The following is a 24,545-nucleotide window of genomic DNA, read 5'->3' as shown; positions in this document are numbered from 1 at the left end:
GAGGGTCATTTTTTTCCTTAAAAAAAATCAAAGATTTGGAGGTTATTTGTTTATTCTTTTTCTATTTGAGATTCTGCTCCCCAGTAGTCTTTCATTGTTCTACTTTAAGAGGGGGTAGGGGGCAGTGGTCTCTGACAATTTCATTCTGTTTAACCTGTGAGCATCTCCAGGGCCTCCTGGGGCTGATAGAGATCCAGTCCAATGGGGGCAAGCCTTCTGTGGAAGCTGGGTCCCTGCCTGAACTGTCTTTCAGGCTGAGGAGGGTGCCCCACCTAACCTGGACCCCACAGGGAACCCACCGGGCCCCAGTGCAGAGCATAGGTCCACATGGGTCCAGAGGCCAGGAAGACAGAGGTGTTCCTGCAGAAATGGAGTATGATGCTCCCCTGAAAGAAGGACACTCTTGAGTACAGACTGCAGGCCAGGGACAAGGTGAATTTCAGGTGAGGTTTCTTCTTAGCGCAAAGTCCTTGTCATTGCCCGAGCTATTCCCTCCACCTAGAAGCCTTTCTCCCTGCTCCTAACAAACCCCTGTGTCCCCTTGGAGTTAAATGTCAGGTTAAATGTCACACCCTCCTTTGTGAATCCTTCCCTGTCACCAAGGAGAGCAGAATGTTTATAAGTGGCCTCTCAGGATTAGCTTTCTTGGGTTTGGATTCTGCCTCCATGTGGCCTTGAGGAAGTTAATCTGTGTTTCAGTTTTCTCATCTGTAAAATGGTCTCTACTCCAAAGACTTGTATTAAACAAGATTAAGATGGACTTGACAGGGCTTCCCTGGTGGTGCAGTGGTTAAGAATCCGCCTGCCCATGCAGGGGACACGGGTTCAAGCCCTGGTCCTGGAAGATCCCACATGCCACGGAGCAACTAAGCCCATGTGCCACAACTACTGAGCCTGCACTCTAGAGCCCATGAGCCGCAACTACTGAAGCTCGCACGCCTAGACCCCGTGCTCCACAACAAAAGAAGCCACGGTAATGAGAAGCCCACACACCGCAATGAAGAGTAGCCCCTGCTCACCACAGCTAGAGAAAAGCCCGTGCGCAGTAACAAAAGACCCAACACAGCCAAAAATAAAATAAATAAAATAAATTCATTTTAAAAAAATCTTACACTCTTTAAAAAAAAGAAAAAGGTGGACGTGACAAATTACAAATGATGGGAAACTATTTAAATTGACTTGTTGTAAGCAAATAGGAAATGTACAGGCTCACATAACAGAAGACTTCAATGGTATGACTGATCCAGTACCAAGAAGCTCAAAAAATATCGACTTGGTCTTCCTCTTCTCATCTCTCATCTCTGTTCTTTGCAGCAGCAGGATGGCTGCCAGCAGCTCTAGGCTCCATCCTCACAGCCCAAGTCCTCTTCTTTCAGCTGTCCCAGCAAAAAGCAAAGGTTACACCAAGTTGGCTCTGACTGGGTCACATGTCATTGTTGGGGCCTGAATCACAAGCCCAACCCTGGGGTCAATCCCATCTAAACCACACGGATGGAGAGTGAGGAAGGGTGAAGTCAGGGTTTACCATTAGAAGATGAATGGACCCCAAACTGTGTGCCAAGCACACAGTAGGTTCACAAAAATGTATTAGCCATTATTGAAGACCTTCATTATGTTTCAGTGGTGCCCACTACCTTCTGAACATTCTTCTATGTTTGGGAAGCTTTCCTGCACCACCTACTTTCAAAGCCAGAAACACTCTTTCCCAATCTCCTGGCATCATCCAACTCCTGCCAACCAGATGCACTATTGCAAATTTTCATATGGAAGTGAGCAATGTCTGGAGACAGGCATCACCCAGAATCCATTCAGGAGGAGAATAGTACTGGTGGCACCTGGCTTTAGGAACAACAGTGGCAGAGGTGCTGGAGTACCTGCCAAAAAAATGAAGGCGCACATTTCAGTTGTCTATTGCTGTGTAACAAACCACCCCCAAAACTTAGTGGCTTAAAAGAACAATGATTTCTTCCTTACAATTCTTTTGGTGTACTGGGCCCAGCTAGATTGTTCTTCTGCTGCATTCAGTGTTGACTAGGGACATCAACTGGAAGCTTGTCTGGAGCTGAAACAATCCAAATGGCTTCTCTTTCCATGTGAGCTCTCCAACAAAATATACTAACAACATGGCAGCCTGGCTTCCCAGAGGGTGAAAATGGAAGCTGCCAGGCATCTTAAGACCTAGGCCCAGAACTGCCAATTCATTATTTCTGTCACATTCTGTTAGCTAAAGAAAGTCACAAAGCCAGCTCAGATTCAAGGGGAGGATAAACTGACTCTACCTCTTGATGGGAGGAAGTGGGGTGCTATATTAGTTTACTAGGGCTGCTGCAACAAAGTCCCACAAACTGGGTGTCTTAATCAATGTATTGTCTCATACTTGTGGAGGTTGGAAGTCTGAGACCAAGGTGTCGGGGGGGGTTGATTCCTTTTATGAGAGAAAGAGAATCTGTTCCATTCCTCTCTCCTAGCTTCTGATGGTTTGGTGTTCCTGGGCTTGTAGATGCAACACCCCAGTCTCTGCCTTCATTCCTTTATCTTCATGTGAGTTCTCCCAGTGTGCCTATGCCTATCTCTGTGCCCAAATTCCCCCTTATAAAGACACCAATGGACTAGCGCCCACCCTGATGACTTCATTTTAACTTGATACCTCTGTAAAGACACTATCTCCAAATAAGGTCACATTCTGAGGTCCTGTGGATTAGGACTCCAATATATCTCCAACATATCCAAGATGTCTATTGGGAGGGACATAATTCAACCCATAACAAATGTGCATACAGGAATAGAAGGAATCCTTAGGAACCATCTTTGCAGATAATCTACCACAAAGCAGAAGCCCCAAGAAATACCTCTCTCTTATCTTCAAGAACAGATTCCTTGGGTAGGCAGTTTTAACTAGGGCCTGGAACTTTAAATGCTCCTTACACATCAAGCCACCAGCATCAGCCTTGGGTATAACCTGTTTTCCTGTCCCCCCAAGGGAGACTTTGGAGCCTGATTGGTGCAAAGTGGCCTGGAGTTAAGACAGCTCCTCATTGTTTTCTCCAGAATGACAAGAGGAAGAAGGTCAGGCTCAGGCACCTGACCAGCTGTGAGGCCTTTAGCAAGTTTGCCAGATTCCCTTTTCTCATCCTTTAAATGGGGGTAGTGATAAAAGCCTCTCTCTCAGGGTTGTGGTGAAAATTTAAAAGAATAAAGGATGTGAAAACTGATGTCTAAACCATCAGGCCCCCTCTAGATATCAGTAATTATTAACATCAGTCTCTGCCACGTCAGTACAGCTGACTTACACTGCATTTTGAGTTGAAACATTAGTAAAGCGTTAATCATAGACTTCACGTGTGTGGAGAACTTCACAGTTTACAAAGTACTTCCACACCCACCATCATAGGGAGTTGCGTCTCCCTGTGTTATGAGAACAGAGCCCTTGAAGAAGGGCTTTAAGAAGTGTATTAGTAACAATAATGCTGCCTGCTATAGCAAGGAGACCCAAAAATACAGTGGTTCAAACATAATAGAAATGTATATCTTACCCACATGATAAAGAAGTGTTCCCATTTCATAACGGCCTTCCTCCACATAGTGATTCAGGGATCTAGGCTCATTTCAACTTATGCCTACAGCAACCATTAGAGCCTTATAGTCATCTACACAATGCTAGCAGCAGAGGAAAGCCTTAGCTTGAAAAATGACATTACTTCAACTCACATACCATTATCCAAAACAAGTCACATAGTCACACCTAAATACAAGGAAGGCTGGGAAATGTGTTCTAGCTGGGAGCCCAGGCAGGGTAGGAAAGTGATTTTTGGTGAAGAGCCAGCAGCCTCTTCCATGGGGGAGTTTATAAAGTTCTAGAAGGGATGGGTCACATATTCCCAAGGCAGTATAGTTTCTGGTTGGAGGATGCAGTGAGTTGACGTATGGGCCATAATTCTTCATTTCCCTGTGTAGTATTGTGCTCCCATATTATTGCCATGGACTCAGGGAGGTGGAGTATATTTTCCCACCCACTGATATTGGGCTTGACCGTATGACTTTCTCTGGTCAATGAAATGGGGTAGAAGTGGTAGTGTGTCAGTTGTGAGCCTCAGTCTTAAGAGTTCCTGTATGTTTCTACTTCCTTCTTATGCTTTCACCATCTCCATTAGAAATGCTCCCCTGGATAACTACTGCCCTTCAGTCTGGGGCCAAAGAATGAAGGCACAAGAAGCAGACCAGAGCTCAACCCAGCACTTAGAGCCAAACTCCCTAAGGCTATTTATCTTGAAGCGCCTGTCTGATGCAAGCCTAGATAAGCCAGCACCCAGCGAACTTATAGATACATGAGATCAACAGTCATCTCAGTCAACCCACATACACATGAGAAATAAATACTAGTTGTTTTATGCCACCGAGGTTTCTTGGTTGTTGCACAGCACTGTTGTGGCAATAGCTGCTGATATAGAAGGACAAATAAAGAGTATCATCGTTCCCCACTCCCAGCCTTTTACAAGTTATGTCTATTCCATCTGATTGAAGAAAGAGTTAGAAAACAAGAGAGTACTTGGCTCAAAACCGGGCATGCAGTATATTAATATTGCATCTGAAGTCAAGGCCAAACTGTATACTTTATCTTGTCCTCACCACACATCCTGACTGGTGTCCTTAGGTTTCTCCTCCAGGACAGGATTCCCTGATCTTCAGCCAACATCCTTGGTCACTGTACATTTATTCTGATGGAATAATGATGCACTAATGAAAATACACTAACAGACACAGCCAAAGGATACAAGCTCCATTGCTGTAAGTCTTCAGCTTTGTACACCCAGCAGCAGGAGATACTGAGCAGACTCTAATGGAGGGACCAGCACCTGTGGCCTTCAGAGTCCCATTAAAGGAGGCCAGCTGCAGCTAAGACCACCCCATCAAGATGAGCCTTCTGAAAGCAATCTTGAGAAATAGAAACAGAGCTGGAGGAATCAGGCTTCCTGACTTCAGACTATACAAAGCGACAGGAATCAAGACAGACTTTTCAAAGCTACAGGAATCAAGACAGTATGGTACTGGCACAAAAACAGAAATATAGATCAATGGAACAGGATAGAAAGCCCAGAGATAAACCCACGCACATATGGTCACCTTATTTTTTATAAAGGAGGCAAGAATATACAATGGAGAAAAGACAGCCTCTTCAATAAGTGGTGCTGGGAAAACTGGACAGCTACATGTAAAAGAATGAAATTAGAACACTCCCTAACACCATACACAAAAATAAACTCAAAATGGGTTAAAGAGCTTCCCTGGTGGCGCAGTGGTTGAGAGTCCGCCTGCAGATGCAGGGGACACGGGTTCATGCCCTGGTCCAGGAAGATCCCACATACTGCGGAGCGGCTAGGCCCGTGAGCCATGGCCGCTGAGCCTGCGCGTCTGGAGCCTGTGCTCTGCAACGGGAGAGGCCACAACAGTGAGAGGCCCGCCTACTGCAAAAAAAAAAAAAAAAAAGGATTAAAGACCTAAATGTAAGGCCAGACACTAGAAAACTCTTAGAGGAAAACATAGGCAGAACACTCTATGATGTAAATCATAGCAAGGTCCTTTTTGACCCACCTCCTAGAGAAATAAAAATAAAAACAAAAATAAACAAATGGGACCTAATGAAACTTCAAAGCTTTTGCACAGCAAAGGAAAACATAAACAAGACGAAAAGACAACTCTCAGAATGGGAGAAAATATTTGTAAATGAAGCAACTGACAAAGGATTAATCTCCAAAATTTCCAAGCAGCTCATGCAGCTCAATATCAAAAAAACAAACAACCCAATACAAAAATGGGCAGAAGACCTAAACAGATATTTCTACAAAGAAGATATACAGATTGCCAACAAACACATGAAAGGATACAACATCACTAATCATTAGAGAAATGCAAATCAAAACTGCAATGAGGTATCACCGCACACTGGTCAGAATGACCATCATCAAAAAATCTACTAACAATAAATGCTGGAGAGGGTGTGGAGAAAAGGGAGCCCTCTTGCACTGTTGGTGGGAATGTAAATTGATACAGCCACTGTGGAGAACAGTATGGAGGTTCCTTAAAAAACTAAAAATAGAACTACCATACGACCCAGCAATCCCACTACTGGGCATATACCCTGAGAAAAACATAATTCAAAAAGAATCATGTACTACAATGTTCATTGCAGCTCTATTTACAATAGCCAGGGCATGGAAGCAACCTAAGTGTCCATCGACAGATGAATGGATAAAGAAGATGTGGCACATATATACAATGAAATATTACTCAGCCATAAAAAGAAATGAAATTGAGTTATTTGTAGTGAGGTGGCTAGACCTAGAGTCTGTCATACAGAGTGAACTAAGTCAGAAAGAGAAAAATACCATATGCTAACACATATATATGGAATCTAAAAAAAAAAAAAAAAATTGGTTCTGAAGATCCTAGAGGCAGGACAGGAATAAAGACACAGACATAGAGAATGTACTTGAGGACACGGGGAGGGGGAAGGGTAAGCTGGGACGAAGTGAGAGAGTGGCACAGACACATATACACTACCAAATGTAAAATAGATAGCTAGTGGGAAGCAGCCGCATAGCACAGGGAGATCAGCTCGGTGCTTTGTGACCACCTAGAGGGGTGGGATAGGAAGGGTGGGAGGGAGACTCAAGAGGGAGGAGATATGGGGATAAATGTATATGTATAGCTGATTCACTTTGTTATAAAACACAGACTAATACACCATTGTAAAGCAATTATACTCCAATAAAGATTTTAAAATTTTTTTAATTAAAAAAAAAGATGAGCCTCCTGACAGATCCACTAAATCAGGTTCTTTCAGACTGCATACAAAGCACTGGGGAACTCTGTTAAATACATGTTCTGACTCAGCAGCTCTGGGGTGGGGTCTGAGATTCTGCATTTCTAACCAGCTCCCAGGTGAAGTTGATGCCTCTGATCCTCAGGCCAGACTTTAAGTAGCAAAGCTCCAAAGCAAAGGTATCAACCTTAGCTGAATAATGGAATAACCTAGGAAGCTTTAAAAAGCACTGACACCTGGGTCCCACCCCTAAAGGTTCTGATGCAGGGGGTCTGGGGTACCACTTGGGCATCCTGATTATTCCAATGTGTAGCCACTGCTCTGAAAACACCCTCTGCTGTTTTCAGGGGATTTGTGCCCTCTTGCCTCCTCCCTGCTTTTCTGGAGGCTCTGGCTCTGCTTGCCTGCCTACGCTTTACTTTACCAAGTAAGGGAATTTAATTTTTTTAACTAAAATTATTCCCATTTTGTGAAAGAAGAGACAATTAAACACCAATCAAAAAGGTAAAATAAGAAGACAAAAATGAAGTCCTTTAAATTGAACAAACATGACCTTGTGAAAGTCCCACCCTCCTGCTCTTCCTTTCCTAGTTCACTGGTACCTGGTGCAGAGAATCCTAGGGCCCCGTGTGCAGCCCAGGGCCTCCTTCTGTCCACCTGGAAAGTTGGCCATTGAGATGGGAAGGCCTTAACAACTCCAAAACCAGGTGTAAATAAGTGAAATATGTTTGCTTTCTAACCCAATAGTTTAATACCTGTTTTATATCAAAACAAGGATAGAAACATGGAGATGAACTTAAATTTTATGTAGTTTTTTAGATGAAATGCCAGACTTCAAAGTAATTCAGGGTCTGCTACCAATGGCCTCGGGTTGGAGGTGGGGGCCGACTTTTGGAGGGTTTGGAAGGGTTGCCAGATTTAGTAAATAAAAATTTAGGACACCCAGTTCAATCTGAATTTCAGACAATGAGTCATTTCTTAGTGGAAGCATGGGCCCCAGTCACACAGTAATGAGTGATGGAGTTGTGCCCCTGAACCCATGTCTGTCTGGTTCTTCACCGTCATAGTTGGACGCAATCAGGCCAGGACGTAGACCCTGGCGAGCTCCAGAAGACCTCAGGAATTCTGCAAAGCATCAAAGGGCATCTACCTAGACTCTAAGCTTATGTGGGTTTTATTTGTTCCTTGGATTTTTTGTTTGTTTGTTTGACCATCTTTGTCTACTTGGGCTCTTGTGCTCAGAGTTTAGCGGTCGGGGCGTAGGCAATCACCTCGAAAGCAGAGCACCATCTTCTTGGCCTCGATTCCTCCATGCCTCCACCACCATCTGTCCCCCACACGTCTAGCCTTACTCCCGCCCTTTCCCCACTCGTACCACCAACCCCTAGAAACCTTGTCAATCTCCAGCCTAACCCTGTATAGTAGCCACTGCACGGGATTTGGAGAAACCAAGAAAAACAAAGATGTGTGTCTCAATCACATGAACTAGTCAAGAGACGCAGAGCAGAGAAGGGGCGTGGTTAAGGGTGAACCATTCTCCAAGCTCTTTGCCGTCTCTGGTCCTAATGCCCTCATATAGAAGTGGGAGCTCTGAGCAAGATGCCTTCTAACATTTAACATTATCCCCTCTGGGTGCTGCCCTTCTGGCTTCTGAGACCTCCCCCACCCTCCGAAGAGCTGTGCATTGTGCACTCAGCTTCAGTCAGGAGATATTTTCTGAGCCCTGAGTCTGTGCCAAGCTCAGTCCAGGGGACTGTCTCACAACATCCCAGACATCAGAGTGGGACAGCCCAGGACCTCATAGCTCTGGTTGGGCAGACTGACCTGGCCATGGCTGAGTGTGTGTGCCTGTGTGTGTCAGTATCCTGGCCCCCACCCCACCCTGGGAAGCTGTGGCAGACAGCGTTTTTGACCACAATGCACTGTGTCAGTGACAAGTAAACAGGATGGGTTGATTGCTGCTTCCATAAGCAGATGCCAGTCACCATCTAAAGAGGAAAGAAAACACTCAACCCATGGGGAGGGGAACCTTCACTACTCACTGTGTTGTAGGATAGAGGGGAGGAATGGATACAGAAAAACAAAGATGGACAGAGAAGCAGTGAAGGAGACAGGGAGAAGAAAACCAGAGCCAGCATCATAGGCAGTACCAAAACCAAAGTCTTGGGCTGCTGTGTTTCCACCAGCTGCTCTGTGCCCCAAGAGGTGCCCCTACTTGCCAAGCTCCCTTTCCTCAGGCCTGCCTCCCCACATCTGACCTCCTGCCTCTCCTCCCATGCAGGCCTCCCCACACTCCTGCAGGCCCTGATCAGGCTATAGCTTGTCCTAGAAATCCTCGAGGACAAACCATCTCCAGGGCTCCCTCCCTTTTGCACAGAAAAGTTCCAAAGTGTGTCTGTCTCCAGCCAGATATATTCCTGGAGGACACATCTCTCTCCTTTTGGGCCACTTCTGAGTCTATTAATATTGTAGGATACTCAGTTTCTCCCATTTTCAAATAGGGACACTGAGCCCTTTGTTGGTCCACCCAGGGCCACCAGAAAATGAACAAATTTAGCCTCCTGCATTTTAGCCCTTCATCTCCTATCCTCTTTCCTGGTCCACTTATCCCTGATCTTTCTTGGCCTGCCTTTCCGGGTCTCTGTGTCTTAATAGGAGCACCCAGGGCTGGTGACTCAGGTAGGTGGAGGCTGGGGCTACCAACTTCCTGGGAGGAGCACTTACCCCTTAAACAGACCATCCTCTGAGTCACTGGGAGGACTGGGAGATCCTGGAGGTTGGCAGAGACTGACTCATCCTTGTCTTTATTTAGTGGAGAAGGAAAAGGCCTCACACATAGGAGAATGGCCAGTTCATCATTGTTTCCCCACAGACTTGAAAGCTGGAATTGAGCCATGTGGAAAAGTGGAGCAGGTCCCTTTGACAACCCTGGAAGACATGACCTGGGGAGAGAAAGGAGAGTCCAGGGTCCTTTCAAAACGCTGTGGCAGGAGCAAAGATCAAGATACACAAAACATTCAAATTCAGACTCAGAAAAATAAAAAGTACATTTGAAGGATGTGTTTGCCTTGTGAAATAATCTTTCATCAGAAAGATCAGAGCTCCTTTAAACAGCATTCTGTTCTTGGCAATTCCCAGGATTTGTTTATAGATCTGTCACTAGTTAAGAGAGAAGACACGCCAGAGCTCACAGCACTAGGAACTTCTGCCGCAGAGAACGGTAGCCGTTCTCACCTACAAGATGCAGATCATCCCCAGTGCCCTCAAGTTCCTTCACTCTAGTTCAGAGCTTCTCAAACTTTCAGAGTTCTAATGTGCATTTTTATCATCTCTACATTTTCTTTTGTGAAGTGTCTGTTCAAATCCTTTGCCCATTTTTTATTGGGTTGTTTGTTTTATCATTGAATTGAGAGCTCCTTTTAGATTTCTTTTTTTTTTTTTTTTTTGCTATACGTGGGCTTCTCACTGCTGTGGCCTCTTCTGTTGCAGAGCACAGGCTCCGGACACGCAGGCTCAGCGGCCATGGCCCACGGGCCCAGCCGCTCCACAGCATGTGGGATCTTCCCAGACTGGGGCACGAACCCATGTCCCCTGCATTGGCAGGCGGACTCTCAACCACTGTGCCACCAGGGAAGCCCCTAGATTTCATTTTTTAAACAGTAAAAAAGCCTTGAAATGATTCCATAATGTGTTTCCTTTAAGCCATATTTTTCTCTCTCTGGTTTCCATCACAAATTTCAAAATAAAGGTAGTCATAATCTTTCTGATGACAGCAAATACTCTGGCCTTGAAATGACTTTCTCTCAACCCCCTAAACGCATTTGGTAGCAGTGGTTTTATTTTCCATTTCAGAAGCTCCTAAGAATTGGGCAAGTGGGGAAGCCATAACAAGAGAGTTTGTATGATATTGGGAAGTGAATACAATGGAAAAACACATGAGCACATTTACTTTTTTTCTCTTCATCTATTTTTTGCATCTCAACCCTTTCATCTGAGTTCATTTTCCTTCTACCTAAAGTACTGACTGAACAATCTTTAGTAAAGTTCAGCTGGGGATAAAGTCATAATTTAGATGTTCTGTTTTATGGAAATGACTTTGTTTCATCTTTCTTGAAAGATGTTTTAGCTGGGTATAGATTTCTATGGGGTTTTTTTCCCCAACACATTGAAAATATCATTCCACTTTCTTCTCACTTCTATTGCCAGCTAACTAAAAGTAATCTTTCTCTTTTTTTTTCTCTCTGGCTGCTCTTAAGATTTTTCTCTGTGTCTTTGGTTCTCTGTAGCATCACTATGATGTATCTAAGTGAAGATTTCTTTTTATGTAGACTGTTTGGAACTAAGCTTCTTAAATCTGTGGATAGGTATCTTTCAGTAGTTTCAGAAATTTTTCAGCTATTGTCTCTTCAAATATTGCCTCTGTTCCCATCTTCTATCTTGGTCTTCAACTTCAGGAACTCTGATTAAATATATATTAGAACTTCTCACTGTGTTCTCTCAGTCTCAGGCCCTCTCATCTATGTTTTCATTGTTTTCATCTCTTAAGCTTATTATATCACTGTTCAAATAAATGCCCACAAAATGCATCAAGACTAAAGTACTAAGTGGATTGGTTGCCCACGGCTCCTCTATATCTATTCTAGGTGGCTTTTAGCTCGTCCTTCATTGGCCCAGCCAGCATCCTTCCATTATTTTATGCATCTTTGGAGAAAATATCCTCAGAAATTGCTTTATAATTTAAAATTAGGGTGACCCAGTTTACTTGGGACAGTCCTTGCTATCCTTAAAGAGGAATCCATAACTCTTTTACTCTCTGAAGTATTCTATTTTGGAAATTTGCATATCCAAACACCTTATTCATATTAAGTATATTGGCATCTTTTGGTTAGCAGCAGCTACTTATAACAGCACAGTGATTTCCTTGTTTTGGTAACCTATGCTTATGATATTAATTTCTTTAGTGCTTTTAGAATTGACAGTACAGTTTTGAGGTATTTAAAGAATGTGTGATTTTGTCATCATTCTCTATTTGCCTAAAATCATAGTTTCATCTTTTTTCCCAACTGAATCACATAACAAGAAATTAAACAGCTTCTGTTCAAAGCAGAAAGCTTCTGGAAACTCATTTTCAAAGCTTTAGCAATAGTTTCCACGTGACACGTCAGTCATACCAGCTTCTCACTGTTTTGAAACATCTTTCATCCAATTTGAGGGGTTTGGGAATTTCTCCTGCCTTTCATTACATTGCTTGGTGAGTGACAGGCAAGCTTTTTAGTCATAACACAGCTTCATCTGCTTATGGATATCTTCATTTTATTTCATAAAATCTCTGGTTGTTGTTTTACAAAAAAAAAAAGAATGATAATTGCTTCAACATCATTTAGCTGCTTTTGCCTGCTGCTCTCTTTCTGCACATAGAATGTACACAACTTTTTATTTCAATGCTGAGTTAATATAATATTGTTAGGCAAAGTAAAATGGACATTAACTTCCACACATGATGTGCCAACATGCACGTCACTCATGTGAAATAATGGCAATAGGAATAACGATGCCCAAGTTCATCCATGCTCAGGCAATGACAACTTCATCATGACTTCCACCTGGCCAAAAGCGATCACAATTTACCTTCAATTGTGAAATGTATCCCAATAACAGAAATGTTAAAATGTGAAAAAAATATGTACACCTTAGAATTGATGCAATATGATGAAACAAAATTTGATAGCGTTATAAGAAGAAATTGACAAATCAATCATCTTAAGGTAAATTTTTAACAAACTTCTTTCAATAATTGAGAAAAAAGTAGATTAAACATTTTAAGGAATATAGATGGTTTGAACAATAGTATTAGTAAGCTTGATCTAAGGCATATGTAGAACCTAGCACACAACAAGAGGTAAAAAAGCACCATTCTTCTCAAGCACATATACAATATTTACAAAAAAATTGACCACAGAATAAAGCATTTCAAAACTAATGGCAAAGAATGAGTATCATAAATGTTCTCTTAACATAAAGCAATTAATTTATAAATCTGACAAAGAGATAACTAAAAACCACATTTATAAATTATTTTCAACTCATTTCTAAATCAGTTATAGATAAAATAAATTTAGTATAAAATCATATAGTAGTACAAATATGAAATAATAAAAATGTTACCTATATATTATTGGATGTAGTAGCTGCTGTTGGTGCCCCTTTAACAGGTCAACGTGCCCATCTCCAGTGTCTATGAGTATCCTGCTAGCAGCTCAGGTCTGCCTCTTATCCAATGAATTGCCCTTACTCATTTCATGGGATCTATCTCACCTGGGAGATTATGCCCCCATCCACCACTCCCACCAGCAGTCTGTAGCCAATCACTGACTCAAATAGGAGTACAAATGTCCAGCCCACTTGCCTCAAGGTGGGAACGGTTCTATGGCCAGGCGTGCTCTACAGCTCCCCATATATCAGGCCCAAGTAGACCGGCTGAGCCCACATCCTTGCTTAGCTCATTCCTCTGCTTTATCCAGCTTCCCTCAGCTCCGTTATTCTTAGAGCCCTCTCTCAATAAATCGTGTACACAAGAATCCCTATCTTAGGCTCTACTTCTAGGAAACATGGCATAAGATTGATATATAACCATAAATGATAATACTAGAAAAGAGGAAAGGCTGAAAATTGGGTTTTTTAGTTTAAGTATAGTTGAAGTACAATATTATATAAGTTACAGGTGTACAATACAGTGTTTCACAATTTTTAAAATTTATGCTTCATTTGTAGTTATTATAAAATATTGGCTATATTCCTTGTTGTACAATATATCCTTATAGTTTATTTAATACACATAATAGTTTTGTACCTTTTAATCCCCTGCCCCTATATTGCCCCTCCTCCCTTTCCTCTCCCCACTGGTAACCACTAATTTTTTCTCTGTATCTGTAAGTCTGTTTCTTTTTTGTTATATTCACTAGTTTGTTGTATTTCTTAGATTCCACATATAGAAAGGTTGAAAATTGTTGAGTTAATCAGCCAACATTAGACAAGAGGAAAAGAATAATAGAATAAATCTGAAGAAAGCAGAAGGAATGATATAATAAAATTAAGGAATTAAATACATATACAATATATAAGAAAAAGGCACAACTTAATGTTAAAAATGAAAAAAGGTGCATAACGATAGAAATTGAAACTATAAACAACTATGAACAACTTTTTGTTACTAAACATAGATGAAAACTTAGATGAAATGGGTGACATTCTCATTTTATATCTATCCAAAACTGACTCAAGAAGAAATAGAAAAGCTAAATAATTTGATATCCATTTGAAAAATGTAGTCAAAAGTCTAAAAATCTACCCATTAGAAAATAGTCTCTGATGGTTTTATAGGCAGTTTCTTCGAAGCATTCAAGGGACAGATCATTCCAATCTCATGCAAACTGTTCCAGAAAATAAGAATAGAACATGCCCCAATTCATTTTATGAGGTTAGAAAATCCTTGATGCCCAAGTCAAACAAGAATGAAATGAGAAAGAAATATCACAGATCAATATCTCTCATAAACATAGATGTAAAAATTCAAAATAAAATTCTACAAACTGTATCCAGCAATGTATTTAAAGCAACAATACATCATACCCTAGTTAGATTTACCTCCAGAATTCAGAAATGGTTAAACATTAAAATGTATTAAATATTCACCATATTACTAAATTTTTTAAATGCATAAGATTATCTCAAATTTTTAAAAATTTAATTCACACCCATTAAAAATAAAAATTCTTAGTTATCTAAAAACAGAATGTTGATTCTTCCAACCCAAGAACATGGTTTATCTCTCCACCTGTTTGTAACATCTTTAATTTCTTTCATCAGTGTCTTATAGTTTTTTGCATACAGGTCTTTTGTCTCCTTAGGTAGGTTTATTCCTGGATATTTTATAATTTTTGTTGCAATAGTAAATGAGAGTGTTTTCTTAATTTCTCTTTCAGATTTTCCGTCGTTAGTGTATAGGAATGCTGCTCAATATCAAAACAACAAACAACCCAATCCAAAAATGGGCAGAAGACCTAAATAGACAATTCTACAAAGAACATATACAGATTGCCAACAAACACATGAAAGGATACTCAACATCACTAATCATTAGAGAAATGCAAATCAAAACTATGATGAGGTGTCACCTCACACTGGTCAGAATGACCATCATCAAAAAATCTACTAACAATAAATGCTGGAGAGGGTGTGGAGAAAAGGGAACCCTCTTGCACTGTTGGTGGGAATGTAAATTGATACAGCCACTGTGGAGAACAGTATGGAGGTTCCTTAAAAAACTAAAAATAGAACTACCATACAACCCAGCAATCCCACTACTGGGCATATACCCTGAGAAAACCTTAATTCAAAAAGAGTCATGTACCACAATGTTCATTGCAGCACTATTTATAATAGCCAGGACATGGAAGCAACCTAAGTGTCCATCGACAGATGAATGGATAAAGAAGATGTGGCACATATATACAATGAAATATTACTCAGCCATAAAAAGAAACGAAATTGAGTTATTTGTAGTGAGGTGGATGGACCTAGAGTCTGTCCTGCAGGGTGAAGTAAGTCAGAAAGAGAAAAACAAATACCGTATGCTAACACATATATATGGAATCTAAAAAAATTTTAAAAATGGTTCTGAAGAACCTAGGGGCAGGACAGGAATAAAGACGCAGACGTAGAGAATGGACTTGAGGACAAGGGGAGGGGAAAGGATAATCTGGGACGAAGTGAGAGAGTGGCATGGACATATATACATTACCAAACGTAAAATAGATAGCTAGTGGGAAGCAGCCACATAGCACAGGGAGATCAGCTCAGTGCTTTGTGACCACCTAGAGGGGTGGGATAGGGAGGTTGGGAGGGAGACGCAAGAAGGAGGAGATATGGGGATATAAGTATACATGTAGTTGATTCACTTTGTTACTCAGTAGAAACTAACACAATATTGTAAAGCAATTATACCCCAATAAAGATGTTAAAAAATAAATAAACAAACAGAATGGAACTACCTAAACCTGGTAAAAGATATTTACCAAAATCCTTTTTAAAAAATCATACTTGGGGCTTCCCTGGTGGCGCAGTGGTTGAGAGTCCGCCTGCCGATGCAGGGGACACGGGTTCGTACCCCGGTCCGGGAAGATCCCACATGCTGCGGAGCGGCTGGGCTCGTGAGCCATGGCCGCCGAGCCTGTGCGTCTGGAGCCTGTTGCTCCGCAACGGGAGAGGCCACAACAGTGAGAGGCCTGCGTACAGCAAAAAAAAAAAAAAAGAGAGAAAAAATCATACTTAATGGAGAAACATTAAATTTTTACCCTTAAAATTCTAGAATAAGACAAGAAAACCCACAGTCACTGCTTCTATTCAGCTGGTACAGGAAGTCCTGGCCAGCCTCCTTCAAAAAGTTCAGGTAAACTAACTCCACATAGAAATAAACAATAGAAAGTTATCAAGGCCAAATCCCATACAGTGTTATTACTTTAAAAAAAGAGGACAAGGAGCAAAGTAACATCCCTACAGATAATGAACATGAGCCAGAAGGATGTGGTCACAAAGAAGATTTCAGAATGTAATGTACTATACCAAAATGAGCTAAAAGAAAATGAGAAGAACATATAAGATAGGAAATGGCAACATAAATCAAAATGGAAAGACTTAGAAATAAGGTGAGAGTGCTCAAGAGAGAATTTGAAATAAAATATCATCTCAGAGTTGAAGATTAAACTAGAATGAACACAAGTAAACTTTGTTTAACAGTACAACCAGAGAATTACATGCATCACTGCCACAAATATCCCATTGGCCTGGATACATGGCCCCATCTAGCTGCTGGGGAATCTGGGAAGTGGGGTCTTAGATGAGCAATCAAGTGCCTAGCAAAAACTTCTACTTCTACTGCCATAAAATAAAAGGAAAATAGAGAATATGGGGTACAATTTAGTAATCTTTCTAACTGCCCACCACTTTGGCCATGTAAACCCTTCTGCCTATACATGGGAAAACCTTTGCCCCTCCCCAAGGAAGATGACCCCAAAGTCTTATCCAATGAATGATTCCAGCTCAAAGTCCAGGTCCAGGGGAGATGTGCTGCTTTCCCCATCAGATCTGGATAAATTTCTCTCCATTCAGTGACCTATAAAATAAAAGACAAATCGTCCAGCCCCACCACACATGGTGATGTATACAATGCTGAAGTAGAAATAGCATAATTGCAACAGAAACTCTCATTTGAAAAATGGGAGAATGGGAAGCCTGCTCAGCAGTCAGTGGTCTAAGCTATGATCAAGCCGCACTTGGTGGACAAGGAGTTGTAAAATTTCTGCCCTGAGTTTCTCAGCTGGCTCACTTGGCTCTGCACTTTTCCTCTTTGGCCTTGGAATTGCCACTTGGAGATTAATTTTTCTCCATTTTAAAATGGACTTTGGGACTTCCCTGGCGGTCCAGTGGTTAGGACTCTACACTCCCAATGCAGGGGGCATGAGTTCAATCCCTGGTCGGGGAACTAAGATCCTGCATGCTGCACAGCGTGGCCTAAATAAATAAATAATGAAACAGACTTTGAAACATGTGCCCTCCCTGGGTTCTGCACACCTTTCACAACTGACTTCTGACTGGTGCAGCAGGTCTGGTGTTGCTTTAAGTGTTGCAGACCAGGCTTGGAATCTCTTTAGCAGTCCAGTCCCGTCCAACCTTTAGAAGCCTTCAGGTGTATGTTTATCCACACTCAATTTGATGTTAAACTTACCCAAATAACAACGTTTTTTCTTTCTCTTTTTTATTTTTACATTTGAAAACTCTTGACTTTTATTCATTGGCCTCTGTATTCTGACATCCTCCATTATTTAGCTTAATGACAGCTCCCTAAGGCCTATGAAACAATAGACTTGGATTTTTCAATGTGTGTGTTTATTTCAACACCACCCAGCAATTCTTCAATTCATGGGGGACACTCACTGAGTGTCCTACAATTCAACTCAATTCTGACACTATCTACCTGGAGATAACGTCAGATCCCACAGGTTAAGGGCCCAGCCCCACAACACTGCCCCCCTCCCACTTTAGATACCAACTGCTGCAAGTCCAGGTTGTCACCTGTGCTTCTGACTGACTGGCTATAGATCAGAGGTTCCCACAACCCCTTTCTTGGATCTGATTAAGTTCTTGCTCACAGAATGCATGGAAATATTTTATTTACTATATTACTGGTTTATTATAAAAAGATATAACTCCAGAACAGCCAGACAGAAGAGGTGTGTAGTGCAAGGTATGGCATGCCACTCTCCCCATCTCCACAGGTGTGACTGAATAAATCATTGGCTATTAGTGATTGAACTCAATCTCCAGTCCCTGTCCCCTCTCTGGAAGTCAAGGGAGATGAGACTGAAAGTTGGTTGCCCTGGAAACCAGCTCCTCCATTCTTAGGGGCTTTCCAAAAGTCACCTCATTAACATAAACTCAGGTGAGGTTGAAAGGGGTTTGTTATGAATATCAAGACACCTTTATTGCTCTTATCACTTAAGAAATCCCAAGGGTTTTCAAAGCTTTATAACCAGAAACCAGGGACAAAGACCAAATATATACTTTCCATGATAAATCACATCACAGATGTGAAGGCAACAGCTGTATTCTGATCTTTGCTGCTAGACAGATGTTCATTGTACAGCCAAGAACCCTTCCTATAAATGCTTGAGAAAGCCTTGGGGTCCCAGTCTTAACACTTGCTTAGAATGTCTTTTCAAAGCCACCTCCTTTAAATACCCATATTCTGGGATGGTTTACCTTCAGGCTCCTTATGCTGGGATCACCCTGTTATGCCAGGTAGCCCTTGGGGAAGAACCTAAACAATCCTCCTTGCCTCTTGTGTGTGGCTACATCTGGTACAAAAAAACTAGTTCCTTTGACCCACCACCTCACAGGCTGCAGTTACTTCCCAAACACAGTCACATTTCCATTTAGATCTCAGACAGTCAGTCTGAGGCACAGTCTTTCACAGATCAACTTTCTTCGGTGAATCAGATGCCAGTCTGCTATGTCCTGCAAACTCCAGGGGGCACATATGGTGCAATCGAAGACCCTCTCATTTGACTCTAGATAAGGGAGAGCACCCCCTACCTCACCACAAGGGAGATAGACCCATAGCACTCATTTCAACTCTCTTTCTCTGCCTTGCCAACCTCTTTTATGGGCCAGAGAGGGAAGGGTCATCTAAGGTTCCTAAAGCTGGTTTTAGAGACAGTCCTTCCACATCCTGCATAGATGGTCGAACAGGACTTCCTCTTGGTGTGGAGGTTGGGATGGTGCCACCTATTCTCTTAGGACCACAGCTGAAATCAAGGCACAAAGAGTCCAATCTTGCCATATGCATTTAACATCCTGCCACATTCAAGGGTGACAAACAACCAGCAGAAACTTCCAAACGTCAGGGATATTTTTTGACTGGAACATAAGGCTAAATTAAGCACTTCCTCTGTGGGAGGGAATGGGTTTTTTTGGGGGGTGGGGGGTGGCTGATGACTTAATTCCAACTCTTTTTCATGAATGAATAAATAAATAAATAAAAAGAATTCACCAGGAACATCCTCACTGCTCGGAAATTCCACAGTAAACTCAGCTCCCAACACCATTTCCTGCTGCAGACGGAAGATGGGTTCCGTTCCAGAGATTCTGGGCCCAGCCTTGGCTGGTTTCCCTGTATGGTGTGTTTATTTGGCAGTTAGCACCATCCTCCTGCATTCCTAGGTCCCATCACAGCTTTGCTCTCACTAGCTGGATACTGAGGAACAATGGAGAATGGGAGACCCATTTCAAAGAGCTTTCCCTCCTCCATCTACCCATCCACTACTTCCAACTCCTTCCTTTTGCTCACAAAGCATACCCTCATTGGTATCTCCCTGCCTTGGGTTCTGCTTATCACCCAAGTACCTGGAATCTTTCTGCCCTTATCACTCTATTGATACTGTCCTTCAATGATACCGTCTCCCATGGACCTTTGTACATCCTCATCTGTCTTACCCTCTTGGGATCATTTGGCTCACTAACCATTTCATCCTCCTTTGGTAGTGTTGTTCGTTTCTTTGGCACCAGGTCCTGGCTTTCCTCTCACTTCTCTGGCCACACCTCAGTCTTCTTCTAACTCTTAAATGTGGCGGTTCCTGCAGGTTTGGGGCTCAGCTCATTTCTCCTCTCAAGCCACACTCATTTCCTAGGTCTGGTGTCATTTGCCATTCATACAGTGAAGCCCCACAAGTCTGTATCCTGGCTCTAGATGAGTCCCCTAACCTTTCATATAAACTCCCAATTATCAGATGTCTCCACTTGGATAAGCCTCAGGAAATTCAAACAAAACACGTGGGAAAGGAAGCTCATTTCCCCCACCCAGCCGTAAAATCTCATTTCTTTTTTCAAATTACCTGATTCATTGAAGGCAAAGTGTCGGTCCAGTTGCTCAAGCCAGAAATTCGGATGCTTTATCCAGTTTTGACTTATCTCCCTGCTCATCCTCCCACATCTACTCAATAACCAAACTCTGCTGATTGTAACCCCTTAAGAGCCCTAATATCCATCTACTCAAGTTACACTGTGATTTTCTTCCAGATTACTGCCATAGCTCCTCAATAGTCCCTGTTTTTCTCCAATCCATTCTCCATTCAGTGGTTCATTTGTTCAAACAATATTTCTTAGAGCAGAGAAATTTATGTGGGTAGAGAAATTTTCCTGACATGAAAATCTAACCGAGGCACCTTCTACCAATCCTGATCTGCCCCGACTCCACATGCTCCCGTGTACCCTTCAGCTCCCGGGTCAGAGACCATCTGCCTCTCTGAAATGCCTTCTCTGGCCGCCCCCAGCCTCAGGGAGGCACACCTCCTCTACCTCCAAGAGCACTGAGTCCCAGTGCCTCCTCAGCCCCCCACACTGCAGATTACCTGTTCCGTGCCTCCAACACCTGCACTGCAGGCTCCCTGAGAGCAGGACTGCGTCTTGGTCTGAACTGTTCTACTCAGGAAATCTATAATGAACAGTAATATAACAAAAGAGGAGAGTAAGTGATAATGTCAGGGAGGTGGGGTTTGCAGTAGACCCTGAATCTGCAGACAGTCTGGGCAGGTGAAGCCATGCAGGGAAACATTCGGTGGAAGGAAGTGGCCCAGGAGAGAGGGCTGACAGTGACTAAGCTGGATTGTAGGACACTCTACAAGAAACTGACCTGGATTCTCAGGAATCTTTACTCTTAGGAGATGAAAAGTGGTTAGAAGTGAAATATCATGATATCTGCAATTTACTTACAAATTGTTTTAGAATGTTTTCATTGCTTTCAAAATGTTTCAGGAAAAATGTATATGTTTTAATATATATAAATATATCAAATATGAAAATATATTTCCAATTTTGAATCTAGGCGGTGGGGTATATTGAAAATTTATATAGGTGTTTGTCATACTGTTCTTTCCATTTTTTTATGTATGCCAAGAAATTTTCATAATACAAAGTTGAGGAAATACAAACTTTCCATTGATGTTGTGGGTAGAGAGGAAACTGACACTCAAGGAATAGGTGTTTATAATTAATCTTATGGTTTCATTTTTAATTATTATACACATAATTCATGTCAATTGTAGAAAGTTTCAAAAATGCAAATAAACACAAACACAAATAGAAACCACCCATAATCACACCTCCCAAGGGGAAAAAATGCTGTAAATGTTTTACTATATTACCATAATTACCCAGGTTTTGCTGTTGTGGCTTCCAAACAGCAAAAACAGCAAACAACAAGAGTCAGAACCCCACATCCCTGAAGTGCCAAAGCAGGGAGGTGGCTAGAACTTAGACAGGTCATCCCACTGTCCTGTCCAGTGCCACCTTCTGTTGCTCCCAATAGGCTCCAAGAGGGTAGCAGATGAGAGCATATCATTTGTGAGGCCTGAGGCAGAAAACTGGGACTACGGGAGAGATGGACACCTTCTCAGGGAGTGATAAGGTCTCTGGCCTTGGTTACTATTTCTCAGTACTGGAACCCAAGTCCCAGTCTCTCACACATGCAAACACATCTCTGTGTACATAATATGCAAACATATCCCTACACACATACACACACACACACACACATTTACCATCTGCTCTGAAACTCCCAGAAACTAATTGGAGAAATTAATTCATGTCTTGCCTCTTTTTTTTTCTATTGAGGACAAAAAGTAAACATTTTCCTTCTCTCTCCTCTCAGGAAGGAGAGTTTGGGGAGGAAAATCATTGACAATTTTTTTGTGTTTCCTGGGCTCCCTATGAAACATGTCCCTGTGATGTCTGGATCAAGGGTAGCTGAGTTGATTCTTTAAGACCAAGAGGAAAATGGTCCCAGCACAGTTGTGGCCACCAGGGCCTGTGACCAGGGCCCTCCCCAGCTTCCCGGACTTCAAGAGGCCCTCCTGGCTGACTGCAAACCAGCATTCAAAGGAGGGTACCAAGCATAGCCATCTTGGCAGACAGGGCTTCGGAGCTAGGTTTATTTTTAGTTTTCCAAAGCAAACCAAGTGACATTTTCTTTTTACACCAGGGTCTTGTGCGGTAATTCATACCTATTGTACCAACAAGAGCCTGGGATTTGAGATAAGCAGCAACTTGGAGCAATTGAAGTCTAGACAACCTAATTCACAGAGGGGCTCCAGAGAGTAATTCACACCAGAGTGTCCCATCTTAAGACAAGCGGTCAGCCTGTTATACCCCATCCATCAGTCATTGGCTGTGGCCCACATATGATGGGTGAGTACATAACCTCTCAGGCATTTCTGGGCATAGGGATTTAGCACAAGGCAATGCTCAATAGAAGGACCAGCTGGAGGCCTTAGAAGACACCCTCACTCATAGTAGCTGAGGAATGGCATATCTGCAGCTAAAAGGGATCTAGGCAAGTACCAGACCATCCCCTCCTGCATCTTTTGTATGAGCGACAGCTCCAAGCTAGTTCTAGAAGAGATCCAAGTAGTTCTCACACTTGGAGGGAGCATCCCCTGGAGGGCTCCTTCAAACATATGTTGCTGGGCTGCATCCCCAGAGTACCTGATTCTGTAGGCCTGGGATGAGACCTGAGAACCTGCATTCCTAACAAGTTCCCAGGTGTTGCTCTTGCTGCTGGTGTGGAGTCCAGACTGTGAGAACCACTTCTCTGGCATGTGAGACAGGCAATTCCCAATGATTAAAGGCTGAGTTGTGAGAGCAGATGGGCTTTCCTGATAAAGTCATTCTTAACATCCTGTGCTCAGCTTCCCTGAGCACTGATTCAGGACAGGATTTGGGGAAAGAGCACAGAGGAGAGAAAGGCCAGAAGCAAAGAAGAAGGTTCAGCTGCCACAGCATGAGGCTCTCACCCTGGCTGGGAGCCCAAGTTTTCTCAATGAAGAATGGAGGCAGGAGGGCCCTGGCTCCTCTCCCAGATGGAACAAGGCCTCATGATCTGAGAGCCAGGTTTGAATCAGCTGCTCCTGGCCTCCACACCCCACCAGCGGCTCCCAGGGCCCATGCACTGGCAAAGCAGGGAAGGAAGGTCTCCCCCTTGGCTACCCGTGAGAAGCCCAAGGCCCTGAGAGCAGAAGGAACATGTCCATTGACCCAGCTCATTAAAAGCAGACCCAGGTTTGAGCCCAAGCCTCCCAAGAGACTCCCACAAGCATGGAGAGGCTTCTTCTCATGTGTGTAGTTTTGTCCTGATCCTTCTCACACTCAACAGCAGGCCGGTGAAGCAAAGTTTCAGTGGCTCTCATCCCTTCCAGGTCTCTTTCCTTTGCAAGATCTGGGAAAACTTTCTCTACATTCTCACACAGAACACTTCAGACACCAGGGAATTCCCTGGCTGTCCAGTGGTTAGGACTTGGCGCTTTTACTGAGGTGGCCCGGGTTCAATCCCTGACCGGGAAACTAAGATCCAACCCCACTCCCCCCCAAAAAGAACACTTTGGACACAGGATGTGTGGGTTTTTTCACCAACTGGTTGTTCTATAATTTAACTCAATTCTGACACTCTCTACCTAGAGATAGCATCAGACCCCAAAGGTTAAGACTGTTCCCCCTACTTCAGAATGTAAGCTGGTGGAGCCACTATGGAAAACAGTATGGAGGTTCCTCAAAAAATCAAAAATGGAACTACCGTGGGATCCAGCAATCTCACTTCTGGATTATATATCCAAAAGAAATGAAAGTAGGATCTCAAAGAGATATCTGCACCCCCATATTCATTGCAGTATTACTTACAACAGGAAAGATATGGAACCAACCTTAATTACCTGTCAATGGATGAATGGATAAAGAAGATATTGTTCATATATATACAATGAATATTACTCAGACATGAGAAAGAAGGAAATCCTGCCATTTGCAATAACTTGGATGAAACTTAAAGGCATTAATTATGCAAAGTGAGATAAGTCAGACAGAGCAGGACAAATAGGCCAAACTCAGAGAAAAAGGGAGTAGAATGGTGGTTGCCAGGGGCTGGGGTGTGGGGGAAATGGGGAGATGTTTGTCAAAGGGTACAGACTTCCAGTTGTAAGGTGAATAAGCTCTGGGGACCTAATGTACAGCATGGCGATTATAGCTAATAATATTGTAGTGTATGCTTAAAAGTTGCTAAGAGAGTAGATCTTAAATGTTCTCACCACAAAAAAAATGATAACTATGTGACAGGATGGTAGTG

The 24,545-nt window shown here is 42.6% G+C and overlaps 1 long non-coding RNA gene across 1 annotated transcript; it reads right to left on the bottom strand.

Moving 5' to 3' along the window:
* Positions 1–1,140: 1,140 nt before the first annotated feature.
* Positions 1,141–16,347, bottom strand: LOC132505491 (uncharacterized). Its single transcript, XR_009535430.1, has 4 exons — positions 15,920–16,347; positions 9,545–9,762; positions 1,975–2,062; positions 1,141–1,874 (listed from the first exon to the last, which is right to left on the bottom strand). It is a non-coding gene; the product is annotated as an uncharacterized LOC132505491 (long non-coding RNA).
* Positions 16,348–24,545: the final 8,198 nt, after the last annotated feature.

Source organism: Lagenorhynchus albirostris, chromosome 15 (genome assembly GCF_949774975.1).
Source record: "Lagenorhynchus albirostris chromosome 15, mLagAlb1.1, whole genome shotgun sequence".
NCBI classification, from domain to species: Eukaryota; Metazoa; Chordata; class Mammalia; order Artiodactyla; family Delphinidae; genus Lagenorhynchus; species Lagenorhynchus albirostris.
This window is presented reverse-complemented; position numbering and strand designations above follow the sequence as displayed.